Here is a 14,134-nt window from a genome sequence, read left to right on the forward strand (position 1 = left end):
GTGTGAACCCGTGCAGGACAGTGGTCACTGTTAACACACAGGGAGATCTTTACCAAGCCCCAGGTCTCCAGTTAGAGGGCACTTTGGCACAGTGTCCCCTCTTTCCCCTCACCTGCTGTTGGCACCCAGTGGAAGGCAAGGCATGCTACTGATAATAACTGGGATTGGGCTTCTGCTTCAAAGCTGGTCCCGTCAATTTCAGGCAGCACCATCCTGCTCTTCCTGGTCACCTGGTCCCGCTCAGACAGTCTCTCTGCTCAGTGAAGCATGAACCCTAGGAAGGTTCGCTTTGCCTGAGCTGCTCTGGGGAATCACTGGGGGCTTTCCCTGAACATTTGCTCATTGTCAGGGGATTCTTCCCAGCAGCCTTCCTAGAGGGCTGGATCCTGTCCATGTACTGGGAGATAGTCCAGAATGACTTTCTGGGAGGGAGAAACAGATGCAACCCACAGCAGGGAAGGTGCAGTGGTGCAGTGGAGAGGGCCTGTGTCTACAGCACGTGACAGGTTGTCAGGACCAGAGGAGAGGGCTTTGAACTCTCTCTGGGTCAGGAGGTGGATACACGCTCTGGAGCTCACACCCTCTGAGCCTTTCCTCATCTCTTCTCTGGACCTCACCATCCCATCTGCAAAATGCAGATAATCTCAATGGACTTTCCTATGACAGCACAGTCATGATTTATTAGGGGACCTACCCCAGATGGTTGCTCCAGGTCACTTTGATTTTGCAGTCTTTTTTAAAATTTTTTATTGTTGGTTGTTCAAAACATTACAAATTTCTTGATATATCATATTTCACACTTTGATTCAAGTGGGTTATGAACTCCCATTTTTACCCCATATACAGATTGCAGAATCACATCAGTTACACATCCATTGATTTACATATTGCCATACTAGTGTCTGTTGTGTTCTGCTGCGTTTCCTATCCTCTACGATCCCCGCTCCCCTCCCTCCCTCCTCCTCTCTCTCTCCCCTCTCCACCTGATCCATTNTTCCATGCAATTTCCCTTCTCTCTCCCTTTCCCTCCCACCTCTCATCCCTGTTTAATGTTAATCTTGATTTTGCAATCTTTATCTTCATTAAATATAGTCTTCATTCAGGTCTCAAAATGCTTTTTTGCCTGGATGAAGGCAACAGCCATTTGATTAGCTTCTTGTCTTCCTCCTCACTTCTGCCTGAATGACATGTTGGAATTAGAAATCTGATTATGGTTTCCCTGTGATTTTAAGGGGAAAAAAATCTAAGTGGGTGATGCAGGCAAAGTCATTTGCTGTGTGGGCTCACTGTCACTGTCCTGACTCTCGACCATGCCCTTTCCATGGCCAGACACTTCTGCTGCTTCAAGGACCTTGCCTTCCTTGATGTATCCTCTGCCTCTCTGGCCACTCCCTCCTTCTGTGGACTTGAACATGCTGTGCTGCTTCTCTGAGCTCTGGATCTGTGAAGTGGGAGTCAAGTACTGGCTAATGATGAAGGCTTTGAAATCCTTAGGTTAACTTTTGTTTCATGAAAGATGAACAATACATCAGTGGAATTATTATTATAATTATTATCCTCTTATAGTAGCTCATTTTGCAACTTATTATCCTTCTTATTGTAGCTTCTAGCTCCAATGTGGGCTCTTCTGCGAGGCTGTTTGTGTCCCACACAGAACAGCGGGCTCTTTCTTAGAGCTTTGTTCAAAGTTGACGTAGGGCCCTGTCCATTACCCCTATGTTTTTCGTGCCTATTTATGTGTTAGTCTTGCCCACCAGACTCCAACTCCTTGAGGGCGAGAACCGAGCTTTACCTTTTGATCTCTCTACCACTCGTGCCAGCAAAAGGCCTGTCCCGGGGCAGGTGCTCAGTGACTGTGAACTGAATGAACTGTTTTCACTTTCAGGTAGAAAGAACATTCATTAAAAAGTCAAAGGAAGGAAACGGTCAGAATGTGTGGGCTTGTTTAGTCTGCCCTGCCCGATGGACCGGGCACACCCACATGCTCACCATTCCCCTGTGAGGTCGTGCTTTGGCAAATGTCAGAAGGTTATGTGGCATCCTGCCTCCCTTATCTCTGCCAGTGGGTGTGATGCAGCTAGGGAAGCCTCCACGCCCCTTATCCAAATAGACTGGCCAGCTCTAGCTGTAGGGAGTGCTTACAAAACAAATTCAGCACTTGTCCCCGAGAAGTCTTGGAGGTAAATAAAATAATTCAAGCTCGTCAAAAGGGCCTGGCCAACACATTCACATATACAGAGAGGTGGCCTGAAGAAGGAAGGATTTCAGAACTGGGGAGATCAGCTGGTAAAACTTAACCTTTCTGAGCTTCATTGTATATCTTGACACAGGCAAAACAGGGAATGATAATTTCTATCTCACATGCTGAGGCAATGGTAAAATGAACCAGAGAAGAGACGTCTTTTGTCATCTCTGAAGCACTCTTGATGCTTTATATGTGCTTTATAAATGGCGATGCCCATTCACATCAACTCTGGGGGGAGGGAGTTATCGTTCATGTTGGATGTTTTCCTTTGCCCCACTAGATCTAGTCCCACCAGTCCTGATCTGGACATAGGAGACTGATCTCCAAGTACACAATGGCTCCCACTTGTTTGGCTAATGTTACTACACAACACCAGCAGACAATCAGAGGGCAAAAGGAGAATGAGTTGTAGGCATTTATTTCTTTGGTCCAGTCCATGTTGCTGGAGTATGGGCTGGCTGAAACTTCTTCACAATCATAGCTCCCTCCCGAAGGCCCTAATCCTGAGGTTCCTGGTACAGTTCCCCGGGGAAGGTAATGGCTCCTTGTTATTGCTGGATGCTCTCTGCCACAGATGCTTCGCTGTGTCATCTTGGTTTTCCTTGATGGTGTCCATACAGATATCAGTCCACTCTTTAACTTGGGTTCGCCCATTTCATCTATGTGTATCATCAGTTTTCTGGTAGGACCTTGCCTATCATAACCCCCAATTGGTGGATAGGTTAGATATCTAGGTCAAAAATCACATGATCAGAAACTGGCACAATTTAATTTTGAACCCGGGTCTTCTGATACCTGTTTTCATGGTTTTAAGATGGTTTTAAGACTTAATGATGATGATATAGTTGAGGCCTCAGATGGTCTAAGATTTAAATGACAGGGTTCAAATCCTGGTTCTAGAATGAGCTAGTCAGTTGACTGTAGTCAAATGGCTTTACATTCATTATCTTCTACTTTCTTTTTTTTTTCCTGAAAAAAGTGTGAATAAGGATATCACCTGTTCTGTTCATCTACCAGATCATATTTGTCTCAAATATACAGGATTCTGTCTGAAACTTGGAGAATGTTTATTGGTTTTAGCAGTCCAGATAATGTTTAATAACCAATTCTAATAATAATAGGTTAAAGCTACTGAATATCTAATATGTCAGGGACTGAACTCTTCTAATAATAAATAATGATAACCATGATGATGATGATGATGATGATGATGATGATAGCATATAACATTTGTTGAATATTTTATTAGTCAATTTGTGCTCTCATAGCAAACTACCATAGACTGGATGGCTTAAATAATAGAAACTTATTTCCCCAAAATTATGGAAATTGAAAGTCTAAGATCAAAGTGCCAGCAGGGTTAGGTTCTGGTAAGCACTCTTTCTTTAGGTTGAAGGTGACCTCCTTCATGTGAGTCTTTACATACACTGTCCTTAGTGTGCACTCTCAGAGTGGAAAAAGGGAATAAACTATAACATCTCATCTTCTAGGGACCCTAATCCTCTTACTTTAAGTTCCCATCCTTATGACCTCATTTAGCTTTAGTTTCTTCCTTAGAGGTCCTACCTCCAAGTACAGCTACTCTGAAATTAAGGCTTCAAAACATGAGCTTGGAGGGGGCACAAATATTCAGTTGATAACAAGTATTACCTATATCAGGGTTTGAGTTAAGCACTTTATATGCATTATTTCATTTAGTTCTTAGTATACTAAGTATATAAGTTTGGGATTATCCAAATTCAGAAATTAAGAAGCACATTAAAGATAATAATTTGCTTAAGATCACATAGCTAGTAAGTTTTAGAGCTAGGATTTCAAAACACATGACCTAATTCCCAAAATATCCCCTCTAATCACTGCAACAACTTTTATGACAAGTATATCATGAGTAATGTACAGAGCTAATGTGTCAAGAGGTTAAGTGTTTTACACATTGTTATTTAGTTAATAGATGAAAAATGGAGTTTTTGAACTTAGGTTGCTGATTTCAAATTCCATTCTTTTTTTTTAAATAATAAAAATAGCTTTATTGAGGCAAAATTGAAGTACAATAAAATTCACATATTTGAGGTATGCAATTTCATCAGTTTTGACAGGCATGTAACCAATACAATCAATATAAAAAGCATTTCCACTACTTTTTTTATTCATATAGACTGTGTGTTTCCTACATGATTTGTTACATTAGAAATCAACCACCTTAAGATATAAAGAACCTTATTCCCACATGTCAACTACTTCAGAATGAAATGGCACACTTATAAATATCTCAAAGGTCAAGAAAGAAAGTATAAGAAAAGCAAATAAAAAGTGCTTAGAACTAAGTGATAATATAAGCTTAAAATATCAGAATCTCTGAGATGAAACTGTACTCAGATGAACATTTATAACTTAAAATACTTCTATCAGAAAGAAGCTAGATTAACAATCAAATTATTTTCAAACTAGGTAGTAGGAAGGAAAAATAAGAGTAGGAGCAGAAATATATGAAACAGAGAAGAAATGATACAACTAAAAGTTGATAAAATGAAACAATTCTAATCAAGAAAAAGCAAGAACACAAATAATTAATATCAATGGAAAGGGAGCTATCAAAATAACCCTACAGATGTTAAAAATATATTAAGGTAATATTACAATTGTATGCCAATGTATGTGACAGCTTACATAACATGGTCTATATTAGAGAAGGATCCATGTGCTGCTGAGAAGAAAGTGTATTCAGTCATTGACAGATGAAATATTCTATATGTGTCCATCAAGTCTAAATTGTCAATTGTGTTTTTTTAGTTATATAGCTTCTTTATTTAGTTTTTGTTTGGAGGCCATATCCAGTGGTGACAGAGGCATGTTAAAGTTGAGCAGTATTATTATGTAGTGGTCTATTTGATTCTTGAAACTGAGAAGGGTTTGTTTGATGTATATAGATGCTCCATGGTTTGGGGCATAAATATTTATGATTGTTATGTTTTGTTGATGCATTGTTCCCTTAAGCAGTTTGAAATGTCCTTCTTTGTCCCTTCTGATTAACTTTGACTTGAAGTCCACTTTATCTGATATGAGGATAGAAACCCCTGCTTGTTTATGCAATCCATGTGAGTGATATATTTTTTTCCCATCCTTTTACCTTCAGTCTGTGGATATCTTGGAGAGAGCATATTGAGGGGTCTTGTTTTTCAATCTAATCTGCCAGTTTATGTCTTTTGTTGAGAGTTTACATCATTGATGTTCAAAGTTGTTGTTATTATTATTTTGGTACCAGGGAATTGAACTCAGGGGCATTCAACTACTGAGCCACATTCACAGCCCTACTTTATATTGTATTTAGAGACAGAGTCTCACTGAGTTGTTTAGTGCCTCACTTTTGCTGAGGCTGGCTTTGTATTCTGGATTCTCCTGCCTCAGCATCCCAAGCTGCTGGGATTACAGATGTGTGCCACTGCGCCTGGATGATTTTACTTCTTATACTATCCTTTAATTTGCAAGTCAGTTTAACTATGTACATTCTAAACTCCTTCTCTGACATTTCTTCCATGGAAGTGTCAATGGATTCTGTTGTTGGAATACCTTGGTTTGTTTGTGGTGATTTGTTCCCTTGCTTTTTCATGTTGTTTTGTGTGTCTACCCATCTAACAGTGTGGATCTGAGGCCATAGACTATCTATCTTGTGGACTTATAGTGTCCATCAAGGTTTCCTGTACCTCACTTGCTGAGAAGCTGCCTGTCTGCTTTCTTGGTTTCTCTCCACAGAGAAGCCAGGGAATTGACCTCCTCTATTCTTCCATCTTGGGAGAGAGCTGCAATGTTCTTGATCTCTAAACTCTCCATACTCAGACACTCCTCAAGTCTCCTAAGAATGTGGGTTCCTTTAATTCCCTATCCCTCCACTTCATCTCAAAGCCCTAGAAAAAGAAGAGCAAAACAACAGCAAATGAAGTGGAAGGCAAGAAATAATTAAAATCAGAGCTGAAATCAATGAAATTGAAATAAAAGAAACAATTGAAAAAATTGACAGAACTAAAAGTTGGTTCTTTGAAAAAATAAATAAGATGGACAGACCCTTAGCCATGCTAACGAAGAGAAGAAGAGAGAGAACTCAAATTACTAGCATACGGGATGAAAAAGGCAATATCACAACAGACACTACAGAAATACAGAAGATAATTAGAAATTATTTTGAAACCTTATACTCCAATAAAATAGAAGATAGTGAAGGCATCGATAAATTTCTTAAGTCATATGGTCTGCAGAGATTGAGTCAGGAGGATACACACAACTTAAACAGACAAATATCAAGTGAGGAAATAGAAGAAGCCATCAAAAGACTACCAATCAAAGTTCATTCTTATACATAGTTTTTCATACTCATTTATTTGTTGGTTCTAAAACGGGACTCTCAGTTTCATTTTCCCATTTGCACTGTACAAGAATCCTTTCTTGGACTATCCTTTCAGTTATGCCCATTTTGCAGATGAAAAACTTAGTTTCAGAAACCAAGTACCTTGTTATTTGTTATACTTGCTTATATCCATTTTTTAATTCTTACATCCCATTGTGAAAGGCATTGAGTCAATCATCCATATTTGCATTCAGACAACCTTGCATGCAATTTCTCATTTTTTTCAGTGTTAATTAAGCATTTACTCTTAGCGGCCAACAAACATATTCTGTAGGGCCAGATAATAAATATCTTAGGCCTTCAGGCCATATAGTTTGGGTTGCGTCTACTCAACACTGTCATTGTAGTACAAAAGTAGCCCCAGATAATATATAAAGACCAGGAGTGGCATTTTTTTTTTCAATAAAACTTTGTTTACAAGAGTGTTATTTCATGGACTGTGGCTCATGGACTCATGTACTGTATGCCAAAAATAATGTCAGGTCCATGAGACAAGATGATCTCAAGACAATCACAAACAGCCCTGTGGGAAAGAAATGAACAAATGAGATGAAATTGTTCTGGTGCTCTGATACAAGTCTCTGCAGAGTTCAGTTAGGATACAGAAGAAATAATAGGAAATTCCTGAGGTGTGACAAGGAAGAGGGGTAAAAGTTTCCTGAAGAGGCAGTGAGAAATTAAGCTTGAGGCAGTTTTCTGGGGAATTGGAAAGCCAAGGAATTTGGACCTATCCTTTAAGCTATGGAGAACCATGTTAGTGGATGGACATAAAACACGTAGGCTTTGGTTTAATTGCTGATTTGCCCATTTAGTAGTTGTGTGACAAGTAACATGAATCTTCCAAAATCTTTTTTTCTCCCAAATCATCAAGCTTTCCTGTTGTGAAGCACAAATCAGGCAATAAATATAAAGAATTTAGCATGATACCTAATGGTCAACAAATACTTATCAAATGGCAGAAATACTGGTTGGGTTTTAGAAAGATGACTCTGACATGATGAATGTATGAGAATCCTAAAGGCAGGGAAACCAATTAGAAAATGCTGGCAGCCATCCATGAGAAGAACAGGGAAAACCTGGACTTAGGCAGAGGCAGGGAAGATGGAGAAAAGTGATTTAGATAGGACTCAACAGCTAGTTTAATGTCAGAGTGAGGGATGGAAAGAGGAATTACCGCAAGTGTGTTAGGTATCTGGTGCAGCCACTCATCAGATTAAGGAGCACAGGAGAAAAGCCATATTTGAGGTGAGGGTACTGAATCCCATTTGGACATATTAGTTAGGTGGAAATGTCCAGTAACTGGGTGATTGCACAGTTTAGGTCAGAATTGGATTTTTTTTTTTAGTTATTAATTCTTCCTAGGTGATTTTATATGCCCTAGAAATTTCCTGTTGCTGATTCTTTCACTGATGGTGATTCCCAAATCCTCTTCAGAGAAAGGCTGAGATGAAGAGGCTAATGATTAATATATATTTAACATACATTCAGAGGACCCAAAGTATGTCAGAGGACCCAGCAAGAACTTAGGTCTCAGAAGCCAAGAAAGGAGAGAATTACAAGAAGAGGAAGTCAGACCATTAGTGAAATACAGCAAAGTGGCCAGTCAAGTTAGTAATTGGTAACTTTAACCCAGTTAGATTCAGTAGAGCAGTGGAGGGCACTAGAGTTCATGGGTGAGAGAGTGGGAATGGGGAACTGAAGGTGGTGATTATAGGGTTCTCTTTCAATGAACCTGATTGGAGGAAAAGGGAAAATGAGCCCAGATGCTAGAAAAAGACACAGGGGTGGCATTCCCTTCACCTGCAAAGAGATTAACTCTCCAGGGAAGACGGATTCTCCAGAGGTGAGGCCTGGCTGGGAGAAGAAGGGTTTAACTTAAATAGAAGGGTGTCCACTGGTCTGGTACAGGACCCCAGGGAGGGAAGACAGGATTCAGATGGAGATGTTAAAGTTTGTGGTTTAGCGAGGATAGTTTTTGAGGGCCTACCTAATGGTCTCACTTTTTTTTCCCTAAAGTGTTAATTTATGTGCCAAGGGAAGAAGGAGCAGTAATTAGGCAAGTGTCTTGAACACGGATTTGGAATATTTGCTCTGGCAAAAGGCCCAACTGAATTTGGAAATCATCAATTCCTAGTGGAACCTATCCATTCCATTGTATCACTTCTTTCAACACTGCTTAGCGAAGGAGAAGAGGAGGGGACAGAGAGTTCCTCTACAAGGCTGAGGAGTTGAGTGAGAATACTAGGAAGGACAAGAGTTGGGGAGGATGAGACACTGGGAATAAAGTTAAGTAATGTGATGGATGATGAAATGCTAGAGGAAAGAGAAGAAAGTAAAGGCAGGAGCAACTGATAACGAAAATAATAGATAAAGGATCAAAGAAATAGAAGGTCCTGATAAGATAAAAAATGATGTGTGAGAGACATAAGAAAGGAAAACTAGGTTGATAGGAAGCTCCGGTCAGAGATTTGTATATTATAATTTAAGATGTCTGAGGTAGAACATTTCCCTTTAATGATAAACTCCAAGATGTAGCCATAAAACATACTATTACATTGGGGCTGTAGGAGAGAGACAAGGAAATTTGAAGTGATAATAATAATAATAATAATAATAATAATAATAATAATAAGTTTTATCTGTGTGATAGTTTGCAGATTGCAAAGCATTTTTACAACCATTATCTCACTTGACCTCATCCTATGATGTAAATAGGGCAGAAATGAACTCAATTACTATCTTAGTTTACACGTGGAACAACGGAGTCTTGTAGAGGTTCAGCATCTTAACAGGCTGATGCAGTGATGGGAATTCTACCTGAGATGAACTCACTAGTTTCTGGACCAAAAGTGAAACAAATCCATTTTTTTCCCCACTGATTCAGACACTTCATTGCTATGATCTAGATGAGATTGGGTTGGCAAAAAACGACATGCCACCCACTGCTCCCTAGAAAAGATCCTAGACTCAGGGTCAGGATCCCAAGCAAAACATTCTTTACCTGCTCAGTCACACCTGGTAATTTCACAGTGATAAGGTGATCATATTCCCTGACTCTCTCATTGGCAGCAAGCTCTTGGAAGTCCTGCTTTTTGTTATGACTGTGGGCTGGAGCCTCCACAGAGCTCCCTGGGGCTCGTGGCCTGGGTGAAGATGGATGGAGATCAGATCCAGCAGCTGTGGGTAGAGGAGGGTCCAGGAAACAGGCGTGGAGCGAGGTAATTCATCCAAATGGCATAAAGGAGGTGGGATCTGGGGAGATGGAGGCCTCCCAAACAGGGTAAGGGGGAGCTGCCTTTCCAATCTCAGCTCAGATTTCTTCTTTGCCTCTTTTGCTTCACTCTGGCCTATTCTAGTCCCAACCTAGGTGTCAGATTCCATCTCAACCCCTGGTTGTGGGATGGTGCCTAAACCAGATCCTACAACTTGGCCTTATAAAAGTTGTTAACTCCTTCCCTTCTTCCCCTTTTCTAGTTCTATTTATCAGGAAATGACACTTGAGTTAAATCACTGTGGTGTTTAAAAGTACTGAACTGGATTCTACTCTATTTTTTATGCTATTTAATTCTGTGCACTTGTCTATGCCACTTTCTTTTTCTTGTCTCATTTTTTTCTCATCTGTGGAATTAGATGGTTGAACTAACCATAATTGGAAAATAGATTTCTTTATAAGCACTAGTTCAAGACCATGAGTAGTGTCTTCTTGGGTTCGGTATTGAGAGAATTTGGAGGAAGGTTGAGGCTCAGGAGATCTAGTTCTTCCCCTTGAGTGTAGAACCGTGTTTCTTGACCTGTACTGTGCACCTTAGTTACCTAGAGAGCTTGTTGAAACCCAGGTGCATGGGGCTTGAGAATGTGCATTACCAAGTCCCCCAGTGAGGCTGATGCCATTGGTTCAGAACCACTGCTGTACTATTAAATTCACCGTGTTTATCACCTTGTGGAAGCACCTGACTGGCAAGCTGACCATGAAAGAGAAGCACATGGGCATGTGAGATGTTGGGCTCAGACTAGACAGCCTGTGTGCCCTCGGTCCAGTGTGTGGCTTCATAGGTAATGGAAATAATACCAGCATCTTGACATAGTGTGTGTGTGTGTGTGTGTGTGTGTGTGGGTGGGTGTATGAAAAGTAAATGAAGAGTGGGTCAAGGGATTTCATCACCAATAAGGGGAACCATGCAAGAGTTATAGTTAGAGAATTATAATAAATACGTCTAGCCTTCCTTTCATGGAAGTCCAGTCATCTTAGAATTAGAAGAAAGGAAACAATACTCTTTAATCAAAACTCAAATAAAGTAAGGGGAACTCCAAACAGTTTTTCACAGATGAATATTAAAAAAATTTTTTTGTTCTAATTTTGAAAGACAAAGCTCTTTAAGTTGAAGGACTCATATGGGCCATCTGGAGTTTTGTGGAGGTCTCTGGAGGCTGTTAAAATAGGGAACCTAATATGAGGAGTAGGGAATATAGAATGATCAACTTGGCAACATAACAGATGCCTCATTTCACAGAGCCTAAAAATAAAATTCTTCCTCATATTCTGAAAATGCCATATTTTTGATTATCAAGAAACTCTACCTGCTTTATGTGAGCCACATAATTAATAATATGTAATGGCTGCATATTTGGTTGAGCAGATATGTTATTGAAACTTTTAATACACATAGGGTATTGGCACTATGGAACCAGGGGCAAAATGAAGGAACTGCCAATCTACATCTAAACCTTCAGGACTGTAGGGTTTTCCAAGGTGGAAGAGATGGGTACTTAGGAATGAGACCCATCATTGGGTGTTTGTGTATCATGGCCACAGGACCATAGACATTCCCAGCTGGGAAGGACCTACAGATCAGCTTGTCCAGTCCCTTCTTACACATTCATTGCTGGATCAACCCAACAGTCTTTGACACCTGAAATGTATCACATAACAGTCCCCTAAAATAGAAAAAAATATTTTCACTAATAGATATAAAACACATAATTATGATGACAAGAACAGACAGGCAGATAATGAAAAAAATTAATTAAATTTGCTATATATTGCATTGCTAGTAAAAAATGAAAATGAATATTATATTGTAAATAAAAATATTAGACCTCAATTTGCACCCTTTGCCACTACTTTAAAATTGAAATGCAAATAAATGCTCCAAGTGGTCCCATAGAATTATGGAATGGAATTAATTCACATTTTATGTTTTTATCTTTATAATCACAGTATTATTATTGCTAATCATTGATCCAAAATTCAATTCAGAGATTGGAGACATGAATGTCACCCAGGAGAGATTCAATTATCCCATTAGGAAACTACACTGGAAATGAACACATAGCTAAGTTTGCATGAGTTGGGACCAGCCGCATGATTGGAAGTTCTCTGAATTTACCTCCTTCTAGAACACAATTTTTATTAAAGGATAACTAAGAAAAACTGCTAATTTCAACATCATTAACAATAATGGCAATAATTATTATTTTTATAATTTATTTTTTACAGTAATTTTTTAATTTGTTCGAATGAGTTATACATGACAGTAGAATGTACTTTGACACACCATGCATAAATGGAGTATAACTTCTCATTCTTCTGGTTGTACTTGATGTAGGGTCACATCATTCATTCATAGGGTAATAATGTATGATTCATTCTACTATCCTTCCTGCCCCCATACTCCCTCTGCTCCCTTCATTCCCCTCTGCCCAAACCAAAGTAACTTTATTCTTCCCTAGTCACCCCCTTATTGTGAATTAGCATTTGCATATCAGAGAAAACATTCAGCCTTTGGTTTTTTGGGGATTGGCTTATTTCACTTAGCATGATTATTTAGAGTTAGAAAAGTTTGGGGTTTTTTAGAGGACCTTTTTTTTTTATCATTGACATTGATTAGAGTTGTTGGCACATGTGAGTAACTAAAAACAGACTTTGGTTTGGTGGTTTTTATTTTTGTCTTTCAGCCGTCTACATACAAGGGTCCCCTTCATCCATATACCCAGGGGCAGACCACTCCTTCACCCCAACCTTTGTCTCCACAGTTTAAAAGCGCTTCATTTCCACTCTTATGCTGATTTCTCCATACATCCTCTTGGTAAGTGTATTGTTACTACTCACAGATGAGCAACCTAGGGTGAGGGAAGTTGAAGTCACTTGTCTAATCTCATAAAAATTACTATAAGTAATAAATAAGAATTATAGCATAATATTAATTATGAAATAGATTCATGCTGAGGGCTTATAGTATGCTAACACCCCATGCTAACTATGGCTTTCTGTATTCAAGCTTAATTTAACTCTATAAGGACAAGATGGGTAATAACATATTGTTGATGAGAAAGCCAAGACGGATGGAACTGAACTATTGGATGGGCTCCAGGGTCAGCCCTCAACCACTTGGCCTTGTTCCTAACATTTCAACTCATATCTGTCAATAAACACTGGGCTTCTTCTGTGACCCCATTCCCCTGCCATGATTGGATACATCGTTGTGACAACAGAAGCTGGCTAGGTAAACTTTCTGATTTGTTGTTGGTTTACTCTGTTTTGTTTTACTTTCACCTAGCACCTGTGAATGGTAAGGTTAAGAATTGCAAGCAGGGACTAGGGGAGGTAAAAACTTTCTCAGAAATTTGTTACTCCTTAATTAGTTAAATAATTGATCAACTAGCATCAATTTAAGATATGCTATACCAGGCACTGTGCTTAGACTTTTGGGAGAAGGAGGGCATCCAAAAACATAGGAGAAGATTATTGTTTTAAAACACCATCTGGTTAGCCACTGGCATGGCTTTCCTTGATATCTCACCGTAGAGGACAAGGGTAAAATCTGACAGTATTGAAATGTCAGAATGCCACCCAACTTTTAGCCTGAAATTTAGAAATAAATCAATGTACAACCTTAGAAATATGTCTCTTCTATTTGCTTTTGAAACCACAGGTCTTAGAACTGTGGCTGGGGAGGGTGACAAAGGCTGAGTTTATACTCTAGGATGTTGAAGGAGCCCTGGTAGCAATGCTTTCTGGGAGCCAAAATTCCCCTGTTCTCTCTGTGGCTACTGCACCAGAATGAGAGCATGGGTGTAGGGAGAAGTCCCATTTCCACTTTGTTTGCACTACACCTGGCCTGGAGCCAGAACTGATCAATTTTTCTCTTTAGATATCAATAGTAACAAGGTAATCCCACCAGCACCAGAGAAGACAGAGAAAGCCACAGGGCCAACAGACTTCGCCACTGACCAATGCCAACAGAAATTCTGTTTAGGATTTGAAAGCCCACCAACATGGGTTCATATTCTGATTCTGCTACTTACCTTTCTAAATCTTAGTTTTTATGAGAAGGATAACATTTTTAATAATCCCTATTGTTAATCAGGGGAAGAATAATAATAGTACTGACTTCATTGGGGTTAGGAATATTAAATGTGAAGCTTAAAATTGTAAGATATATCTAGAGTTTTCTACCTAAAACCCCGAGGGCCAAACATGCCTCAGAATT

General features: G+C 39.4%; 1 long non-coding RNA gene across 1 annotated transcript; it reads left to right on the forward strand.

Annotated features, from left to right (window-relative positions):
- The first annotated feature begins 12,608 nt into the window (after positions 1-12,608).
- Positions 12,609-13,378, forward strand: LOC125610386. The gene is made up of 2 exons (XR_007340412.1): positions 12,609-12,730; positions 12,923-13,378. It is a non-coding gene; the product is annotated as an uncharacterized LOC125610386 (long non-coding RNA).
- The last annotated feature ends 756 nt before the right edge of the window (positions 13,379-14,134 follow it).

This window comes from Marmota marmota, unplaced genomic scaffold (assembly GCF_001458135.2).
Source record: "Marmota marmota marmota unplaced genomic scaffold, marMar, whole genome shotgun sequence".
NCBI classification, from domain to species: domain Eukaryota; kingdom Metazoa; phylum Chordata; class Mammalia; order Rodentia; family Sciuridae; genus Marmota; species Marmota marmota.